Genomic DNA, 11,100 nt, shown 5'->3' with positions numbered 1-11,100 from the left:
CTGGAAGTCAGTTGGAGTACCATATCTGCGAGGACTTAGAAAAAATAGAGTTGTGGAGGGGGGGGGGGGGGGGGGGGTGGGTCAGTGTGGAGCAGAGTGAGTCCGGCTGGAGGTCAGTGTTGGAGAACCATATGCGCGAGGACTTAGGAAAAATCTCACAACTCATTTGGAGTACCATATGTGCGAGGACTTAGAAAATAAACGAACACAACTCATTGTGGAGTACCATATGCGCGAGGACTTAGGAAAAATCTCACAACTCATTTTGGAGTACCATATGCGCGAGGCAGTGGCGGCGCCAGAGTATTTTTTCTGGTTCAACTACGGTGGGGCTAACTCATACGGCGGTGGGGCTCAAATCAATGTCAGAATTTCAATGTAAATATATAACAACACCCAGTAAACGGGACGGCCTGCACCCAAACCAGGAGGGGTCAAGGCTTTTAGCAGTCAACATTGACCTCACTGTCCAGTCCTGCACCACAACCACCTCCTGACTCACTACACCCACACACCGGCCCTCTGCACCTCACTCACACACACCTTCACCCGTCCCTACCTCCATCATACACGCCCCTCCCTCAGTGACCCCAGTGGCACAGGACAGTATTCACACAATCACAACCATAATCTCCCACAGACAGTTGAAACCGAGGACTGTTTTTAGACCAAAATGTGTTTTTAACATTCCACTGAAAAAATGTGATGAGCGCACGTTCAGCACAGCACAGCCACAAAATGGCTGTGCTGAACGTGCGCTCTCTTTTAAACAAACATTTTAGATAATAACCAGGACAGCATTCTCCTTACAGAGACATGGCTTGGCACTGATGCACCTGTTGTTCTCACTGAGGCTTCCCCACCAAATTTTAACTTTTTATTCTCAACTAGGGGGTGCAGAAGAGGGGGAGGTACTGCTTCAATCACAAATAACACCTTGAACATTAATGAAGTATTTTTTAACAGTTACTCATCATTTGAGTACCATGCCTTCGTTTTTAGCTGCCCACCGATTCTATGTATGACAGTCTACCGACCACCCCAGTATTCCACTTCTTTTATTAGTGAAGTTTCAGAACTTTTATCAATTATCCATATCACTTTTAACATAATTTTAATAACCGGTGATTTTAATCTACACGTGGACATCTCCTCAGACTCAATGTCTAGAGAATTTTTAAACCTTTTAAACTGCCTTGATTTTAAGCAACATGTGACGCAGCCGACGCACAACAGGGGGCGCACCTTGGACCTGGTTATATCTTATAACCAGAGGTGCGCCCTCTGTTGTGGACCTGGCTGTATCTGACCACTTTTGTGTGTTTTTTACAATCACCAGTTTTAATCAACGGGAGGCCCCTGTGAGAACAGTGAGGAAACGCTACCTAACTTCTGAAGTGGCTGCAAATTTTATCCAGATTTTACAGAGCACTCCTGCCGAAATTTTACCAGCACCCTGCGATTTTATCACTGACAATTTTAATAATAAGATAAAGTTGATACTGGACTCAGTTGCTCCAGTTTTTATAAAATCAATTAAAACAAGACCTACAACCCCGTGGAGAACTGAAGAAACTAAACAACTGAAAAGAGATTGCAGGAGTGCAGAAAGGAGGTGGAGAAAAACAAAATTAACAGTCCATTATGAAATTTTACGTCAACACCTCAAAAATTACAATAACACAGTCAAACAAGCCAGAATCTCCCACTTCCAAAAATTAATCAATGACCATAAAAATAACCCCAAATTCTTATTCTCCACCATCGATCTTTTAACAAACACAAATAAAAAAAAATCCTCCAAGACACCAGATAACGCCCTTTGTGAGGACTTTGCAGACCACTTCAGAAGAAAAATCAATGACATCAGATCCAGTCTTTTATCCCAACAGCTTTTAACACCTGGATCATTGCTTTTACCTGAGGAAACACTGGAGAGTTTTGCCCTGGTTGATGCGAGGACACTTGGTCGAGTTTTCTCCCAGGTAAAGCCCACAACCTGCCTTTCAGATCCAATTCCCACACCGTTTTTTAAAAAACTCTATGGATTCTTTGAGGAACAGCTGTTGTATCTGGTGAATTGCTCTCTTCAGACGGGTGTCTTCCCCACCTCCTTTAAAACGGCGGTGGTGAAGCCCCTTCTGAAGAAGAGTGACCCCAATGTTTTAAATAACTACCGGCCTGTATCCAACTTACCATTTTTAAGTAAAATTTTAGAAAAACTTGTTTTTAATCAAGTAAATTATTTTTTAAACTCAAACCATATTTTAGAGACTCATCAGTCTGGTTTTAGGAGGAACCACAGTACAGAGACAGCACTTTTAAAGATTTTAAATGACATCAGGTGTAATTTAGATAATCATAAACTCACAGTCTTGGTACTACTGGATCTAACCGCCACCTTCGATACAGTAGACCATGACATTTTATTAAATAGACTGAGGAACCTGGTCGGCTTCTCTGGTACTGTTCTTAACTGGTTCACGTCCTACCTTACTGATCGAAGTTTCTTTGTAAGTATGGATACATGTTCCTCAGGAACCCATAAGATAAAGTGTGGGGTTCCCCAAGGGTCAATTTTAGGTCCAACTCTTTTTAATCTGTACATGCCGCGTCATCAGGAGGCACGGCATCAGCTTTCATAGTTATGCTGACGATACGCAACTGTACATCGCCGTGTCTCCTGATGACACAGGGCCAATTGATGCCCTTTTTAACTGCATTATAGACATCAAGTCATGGATGGCAGCAAACTTCCTACAGCTCAACCGGGACAAAACAGAGGTTTTTGTCATTGGTCCTGAAGGCCAGAGAGAGAAACTTTTACCAAAGTTACAGGATTTTAAACCCGCAAAATCTGTGAAAAATCTGGGCGTGATTTTTGACTCTGAGCTTACTTTTATTCCACATATCAAAAACATAACAAAGATAGGTTTTTACCATCTTAAGAATATAGCCAGAGTCCGCCCGTTTCTCTCTCAGGCCAGCACAGAGGTGCTGATGCATGCTTTTATCTCTTGTCGTTTAGATTATTGTAATGCCCTGCTCTCTGGTCTTCCCAAAAATAACATATACAATTTACAGTTATTACAGAATTCAGCCGCACGCGTGCTGACGAGGACCAGAGGGCGGGAACACATTACACCAGTTTTAGAATCGCTGCATTGGCTCCCTGTGCGTTTCAGGATCGATTTTAAGGTTCTTTTACTAGTTTTTAAATGTCTTAATGGTCTTGGGCCTTCTTATTTATCTGCAACACTTTTACCCTATCAACCCTCACGGACCCTGAGGTCCTCCGGTGCTGGCCTTTTAACCATACCAAAAGTAAGAACTAAAACACACGGGGAGGCGGCGTTCAGTTTCTATGGCCTCCGATTGTGGAACAGCCTGCCGGAGAACCTCAGGGCCGCAGAGAATGTTGATGTTTTTAAAAAGAGGCTCAAGACCCACCTTTTTAATCAGGCTTTTAACTGACTTGTTTTATTCTTTCTAATTCCTTTTATGCTTCTTACATTTTTTATTATTATTCTATTTTACATTATTTATTTTAACTTATCCTGTTTTACTGTTTTATATATTATATTATATTTATTTATTTATTTTTATTGTTTCATTTATTGGGTCTATTTTATAGATTTTGATGCATTTTACTGTTTTTATTCCCTCAGTTTTTAGCTTCTATCTTTTTATCTTATTTTACTGTTTTAGCCCCTCGGTTTTCCAGTGTTTTCCTCCTGGGGGCCGACCGCACCGGGAGCTGTCTCTGGTCCACCTTGGTGTGGAGCCTCCTGTCTGCCTGGGCTGGGGTGGTCCCTGTGGTGTTTCTGTGCGTACATTGAAATTGAAACCTGGCGGCGCCGCTGATAACACCCTCCCACAGCTATAAACATGCACACAGTGAGAGAGAGAGAGAGACAGCGAAACGTGAATAGTTATGTTAACAGCCGGGACCCGAGTGGTCATCTTCCCCTGCAGGTGTCAACGGTGCGTCAGTAGTTTTATCCAACACGCCCGCCACCGCCATCTGTTGTTCCGTCCGACGACGTTTAAAAACAAATGTATCCATGATCAATTTTGACCAGCTTACTAACGTTAACTTAACGTGAGTGACTATAAGCCGCTAACGCGAACTGCTAAAGCCAGGTAGCTTACAAACTAGTAGCCTGCTGTCTCTGTGTCGAGCATACATTAAAAGCGGCTCACATGAGTGACGTTGACGTACGGACAGTACAGTCTGTTAATGAACCCAGATCAGTGACAGTTGTCATCGCAGCTGCCTGAATGCCGTTACGACGTGACGTTGTGGTGCTGTTGAACTCCGCACTTTTCTTGGTTATTTTGTTGTTGTTTTCTTGGTGGTTTTATGGTAGGGCTAACGGTAGGGCTGACACAATTCTTGATGGGGCTATAGCCCAACCAAGCCCCTCCCTGGCGCCGCCACTGGCGCGAGGACTTAGGAAAAATCTCACAACTTATTTTTGGAGTACCATATGCGCGAGGACTTAGAAAATAAACGAACACAACTCATTGTGGAGTACCATATGCACGAAATCCCAGCGGTGCGGCTGGAGGTGTTTAGTCCGCAGAGGGGTGCTTAATAGTGGGTCCACGGGGCCGCCTGGTGCTGGGGTCGTCTGGAGCTCGCCATGAGTCCGTCAGGCCCAAGAGTTTGGCCGGGGTTTTGAGCCTATATTCGGGGGGGATTACCGGTTCTCCGGTGCGGACTCTTGTGGCCCTGGGCGGGCCGGTGTTTTAGTGAGGACCGCGGGCTTTTCACCATGGTCTGGGGGCATCAGGGCAGAGAGTTCGGCTAGGTTCTTGTGTCTATTTACCTGCGGGAATCCCCGCAACGCGTCCGAGTGTTTTACGTGTGTACGGACGGAGCAGAAGTCCGGCTTCGCTGTGCGTAATTGTGGCGTGGCGCGGACCTGGACCGGCCGGTGCTTGAGTGAGCTGCATGGGCTTTTCACGCAGCCTTGGGGGCACAAGTGGCCCGAGTTCGGCCGTGTTCAGCAGTCTGTTTCCCGGCTGGTTTGTGTGCGGCGCGTCTTAGCGTTTCGCGTTCGACGGAGAGTCCGCCTGTGTGGACTCTTGTGGACCTGGGCGGGCCTGTGTTTGAGTGAGGACCGCGGGCTTTTCACCATGGTCTGGGGGCATCAGGGCAGAGAGTTCGGCTGGGTTCTTGTGTCTATTTACCTGCGGGAATCCCCGCAACGCGTCCGAGTGTTTTACGTGTGTACGGACGGAGCAGAAGTCCGGCTTTGCGGTGCGTAATTTTGGGTTCGCGCGTCCGTTGGCTTGCCGGTGCTTGAGTGAGCTGCATGGGCTTTTGAGACAGCCTTGTGGGCACAAGTGGCCCGAGTTCGGCCGTGTTCAGCTGTCTGTTTCCCGGCTGGTTTGCGTGCGGCGCGTCTTGGCGTTTTGCGTTCGACGGAGAGTCCGCCTGTGTGGACTCGCGTGGAGCTGGGCGGGCCGGTGTTTGACCGATGTCCGAGGGCTTTTCAGCCAGCTCTGAGGGTGAGAGTCCCGACAGTTCGGCTGGGTTCTTGTGTCTATTTACCTGCGGGAATCCCCGCAACGCGTCCAAGTGTTTTACGGATCTACGGACGGAGCAGAAGTCCGGCTTCGCTGCGCGTAATTGTAGTTTTGAGTGAGGAGGTTTTTTTTGGAGTACCGGACATTACCGTGTTGTTGTGTTTTGTCGAGGAAAAAACTCCCGGAACGCCGCGCCAGTGGCCCGGAATGCCGCGACCCCAGTGTGCCAAGCTCAGTCTATTTACCCAAGACTTCCGCTTCCACCTACCCCTGTGGTGGATGAGGCTATGGGTGCCTGGGAAATTCAGTTAGATGATGCAGAGCTGGCTGATTGTTGACAAGTTTAAAACAGGTTGTCTTGGGTAAGATACTAATATGCCGAAGGACTTATTGTTAAACTGGCGGGTCGCTCTGGACCCAGACGTAATTCCAAGAGGATGCATGCACCTGTGGGCGTCACGATAGGCAAACATGCTATTTACAAGCTCCAGCAGAGGCTTTATTATAATCACCGCAGCAGCTTAGCCAAGTTGGTGCTTGATGGCAAAATCAGAACTCAATGCATGGTCGGCTTGAGTGAAGTTGTGAATGCGTATAAGTTGGTATGGGAGTCAGAGGGCAGCTTCTCTGGGTTGGGACAGCCCTTCCCTTAGCGGATAACTCCCCCTTCATGGGGATTATCACATCGGAGGAAGCGCTGGTGACGCTTAAACGTATGAAAGCTGGAACGGCAGCGGACACGGATGGAGTCAAGCGTAGCGCCGCTGTATACTGTGGCAAGCTCCCCAGCTGTCTCAAGGACAGTAGGACCACACTGATCCCCAAGTCTAGTGACCCGGTCGAGTTGAAGTGCATAGACCAGTGGCGTCCGATCACGATTGGTTCCGTGCTCCTGAGAGCCTTCTCAGGGGTGTTGGCTAAGAGGTTGGCTGCCGCGTGTCCATCTCACGTTAGGCAGAGGGGTTTCATTGAATCCCCCGGTTGTGCTGAGAACTTAAGCGTCCTTGCTAGGGGGAAATGGTATGGGTCTAACAACAGGATCCTGGTACTTCTTGGTGCAAGCAAGTCTCGAGTCAAATCGCTCTCCACCCTCCTCAGCCGGAGGGTCCTGCTCCAGACGGTGGACGTGTGTAAAGCGCACAGAAGTTTGGTTAGGAACATGGGAGTAAGCTGGTGGGTGTTGTGCGCAACAAACCAATTAAATGGTAATGGACGTCTTGGGGTACGAGGAACAGCCCACTGGGACCGTTCGACCAGCAGGTACAGGCGACGGTAAGTCTAACGCATGATCCCGGAGGCCGGAGGGTGCATGGTGCAAAGTCACTGTTGGCTACAAGACCCAATGGTGCACGGGTTAATCTTATGACCACCTGACCAAGCAGTGGTGAGTACATTGTGCACAGGATTACCTACCTGGACCGTTCGACCAGATCATGGACTGGCAACGGTAAGTCTGTTAAACAATAGCCCGACCTCATCTGTTGTAATACTGGCGGGATGTGTTCACAGAGGCCTGTTGGTCCAATGTATATATTCAATAATATTTATATTCAAAGAAACTCGGATGGTTGAGCTGTGTTAGCCCGCTACTTTGCCAAACCCGTGGTTAGTTACCGTCAGTCTGGCGGTTCTTTCTGCGTGGCCAGGGCCGTGTTAGTCAGGAACGTAGACTTGAGGATGTCCGGATTGCACTACAATATGGTGAATCCCTCCCTCAGGGGGGTGAACCTATAGTTGGGTGGACACGGAGACCTCTTGGGTGCGAGCCTGCATTAGGTCAGCCTAGGGCTTCTCATGGTCCATTACAAAGTGGGGAATTCCCCCCTCGAGGGGGGGATGTGAGCCACAGGTGAGTGGATATGGGCGCCTCGGGCTTCCAACGAACTCGAATGGTTGAGCGGTAGAAGCCCGCTACTTTGCCAAACCCGTGGTCTGGACCGTCAGAGCGGCAGTTCTCTCTGCGTGGCCAGGGCCGTGTTAGTCAGGAACGTAGACTTGAGGATGTCTGGATTGCACTACAATATGGTGAATCCCTCCTTCGAGGGGATGAACCCATAGGTGGGTGGACACGGGGACCTCTTGGGTGCGAGCCGGCATTAGTCTTCCCTTTGTGCGGGGGTTCCAGCCACTCGTCTGCCATCCGGCGGGCGGTAGGGGCTCCCAACGCACTGGGGTTCAACCAAGCGCATCAGCCTAAGGCTTCTCATAGTCCATTACTATGTGGGGAATCCCCCCCCTCGGGGAAGGGTGTGTGAGCCACAGGTGGGTGGACGTGGGCGTCTGGGGACGCTACTATGACGGTACAGTTGGTAGGTCTTCAAATCTAGCACCAGGCTTGTGGTCGTTCGGGGGTTGCGTCGAGTCCATTTCAAAGTGGGGGCCTCCCTTGGCAATGGAGGAAGTCATTGCGGATGGAATCCGCTTCCCCCTGCCGCAGTGAGCTGGTGAGTGCTTCAAGGCCTGTGACGTATGGAACTCAAAGGGAATAAATAAATGGGCACTCTGAAAAGGCAGAGGCCCCGCTGTTAACCGGTTATCTGGTCCAATAACCCTAACCCAAAGCTTGACATTGTTGGCCGGTAGGAGCGGGACTTAACGGCCGTTCGCTGTTCTATGGGGCGCGTTGTACCTATGGGTGACGAAGAGGTGGTAAGCCCTCAGTCGACGCAAGACTATAAACGACACGGAATAGGAGCGGCCGGATAGCCATGTTCTATGGTGACGTTGGCCTCCTCGTGAGTCGAAAGGAAGAAGCACCGGTGGGCCTACAACCAGGCACCCATGTTGTCTAGGATGTCCCTGGGACCCGGGTCTCGGTCTAGGTCCCCGGGGATTCAGCCCCGTCCAGCGGTCAGGTTTCCACTGATGGATACCGAGGACGTGCGGGAACGACAGGGGTAACTATGACTCCCTTAAGAAAGAATGTGCATGGAGCTGTGGCCGAAAATGAGTGCCCTCCATCGGATTAACACGCAGCCGTGCCCGCCTATTGACAGTGTGTGGAAGTAGAGAAAAACATTAAAGCCAGACATCCAGAGAGGGGGGTGAATGTGCACGGAGCTGTGGCCGAAAATGAGTGCCCTCCGTCGGATTAACACGCAGCCATGCCCGCCTATTGACAGTGTGTGGAAGTAGAGAAAAATATTAAAGTCAGACATCCAGAAAGGGGGGTGAATGTACACGGAGCTGTGACCGCAAATGAGTGCTCTCCGTCGGATTAACCTGCAGCCATGCGCGGCTATTTACAGTGTGTGGAAGAAGAGAAAAAAATTAAAGTCAGACATCCAGAGAGGGGGGTGAATGTGAACAGTGCTGTGACTGAAAATGAGCGCCCTCCGTCGGATTAATACGCAGCCATGCCCGCCTATTGACAGTGTGTGGAAGTAGAGGGGAAAAAAAATAAAGTCAGACATCCAGAGAGGGGGATTGAATGTGCACGGAGCTGTGACCGAAAATGAGTGCCCCCCGTCGGATTAATACGCAGCCATGCCCGCCTATTGACAGTGTGTGGAAGAAGAGAAATATATTAAAGTCAGACATCCATCTTCGTCGGACATAACAGCAGCGCAACACAGTCTCACTCCCAGAACGTCAAATAGCGACTGACAGTCACTGACGGAAAAAGTACCCTTCGACGTCGTCTGCAGACGGAGACGATATTTGACGTTCAGAGCGGCTGCTGCAGCAGCCCATTCACTCCTGTATTAAACCGACCACGGCTCTAATGGACGATGTGAGCATCCGTCCTATTGGATAGTTATTAGGAAGATTTTATGGCCAGACAGGTGTTTCAATGACGTCGGGTTGCTAGGGACTACGGCTGAAAGACGCCGTGAGCACCTGTCCCATTGGATAGGGAGGACCTATTACCCGGAAGTACCGTCATTTTTTAGGGTTTTAGACTAACGATGATTTTACAATAATACATGTGACGTTTCTAGCAACTAACACAGCAGTGTATCCTTGTTAATTACACAAGACGAATGAGCCACGTACATCTGTTTCCGCGTTTCCCCTTCAATTCGTTTGTTGTCAGTTTTGGGTAGCTGAAGGCACCAGCCTACATTACCCATAATACTCAACTGTCCAAACAAAACTTAAAAATTATAAATAAATAAATACAAAATAATTAGTTCCCCTTATGTAACATAGCTTATATGTGTCTAATTTATTGTTTTCCTTGATTTGTTGTTTTGTCATGTTAATTACTTGTCTTTGTATGTAGGCTACGATGTGAACTCCAAACAATTCATGTTGTAAACATGTTCTTACTGATGTGATATGACAGCATACATAATAGGCTCATTTATTTGTTTCTCTCTGTACCGCAGTGTAAAATGTTCCTATCTTTATAGATAAAGATTTGTATTCAAAGGTGCGTGCGCCATCAAACGAAATGCACGATACACAACGTCATGGTGTGCGACCAGGACCGGCGTCCCTCGCGGCAGTTGCAGTCTTCCCCTTCAGGTAAGAGCATGCATGCATGGTTAAGAGAGTAAAAAGAACAAAATAACAATAGGACTAAAATCTGCCCCCCCAAAACTGATAGAATCAGCCCAAATGCAGCTGGTAGCCAATATAGGAACTGTAGAATATAAATGTCATTCGACTGATTTATTTAAGACACTACAACTTTATTTTGGTGTAATTTTATTTGAAGGGCTTTGCAAAAAACTATAATGACCGTAATGAACAAGAATCACGTTTCATAAATGTTTTCGATCAGGTAATGCTGAAATCTTTAATGTGGTGTGCCATGCCTACTTGGCATCAATGACTGAGAGGGGCTTTGATGAGTTCTCAACGGGCCTGAAAATTACGACCCGACCCGGCCCGTGGCTTTTAAAGCCCGGACCCGATGTAACCCGACACATCAACATGGATTATCTGCCCGAACCCGGCCCGACGACGCCGCCCCCCCCCCCCCCCCCCCCTTCTTTTTTTTTTTATCTCATACACGTATTATCATGACCAGAAAAAGGCGACGGTGAATTCACCTTACTTTTCACCAACTCCATCTAGTTCTCCAGGCTAAAGGCGTGCACGCAGCGGCGTCAGGTCTGCCCCCGCCCCTCTCCATGATGCACGTTATACGCAGCAGCTAGACTCTCTTAACGGTGAACCGCAGCGATGATTAATCCATTTTTATTTCACTGAGCAGAAAAAAATTAAGCCTGAGGTCCGACCCGAGTCACTTGCTTAGATTTTAGACCCGACTGGTTGAGAACTCTACTTTGATGGACATAAAGCATTAAGCATTCAGCCTACCCAAAAGTCTACCACACTATTTTCCACTCCTACAACATGTATACCTACCGTTGTTGATCATAGACAGTATACATATATTAATTATAATCTCTGTACATAAGCAACATGTATGCAGAATAAAAGATGTATAAATAAATACGGTTCTGTCTGAAAAATCACAAAAAAATGGCTTTAATCATTGTTTCCCCACTTTTATGTTAAATTATTACAAGTTGTAACATACTTAAATATAGAAGTGATATGCTACCACCAGAAGTTCAACAAAGTGATCACTGAGGGGCAGGGCAAAATCTG

General features: G+C 47.8%; 1 long non-coding RNA gene across 2 annotated transcripts in view; it reads left to right on the top strand.

Moving 5' to 3' along the window:
- The window catches only part of LOC311027255, a 282,124-nt gene that overhangs the window by 692 nt on the left and 270,332 nt on the right, over positions 1-11,100 (top strand). The gene's annotated exons all lie outside the window — the stretch shown is intronic.

Source organism: Eutrigla gurnardus (assembly GCF_963514095.1).
Source record: "Eutrigla gurnardus genome assembly, chromosome: 16".
NCBI lineage: Eukaryota > Metazoa > Chordata > Actinopteri > Perciformes > Triglidae > Eutrigla > Eutrigla gurnardus.
This window is presented reverse-complemented; position numbering and strand designations above follow the sequence as displayed.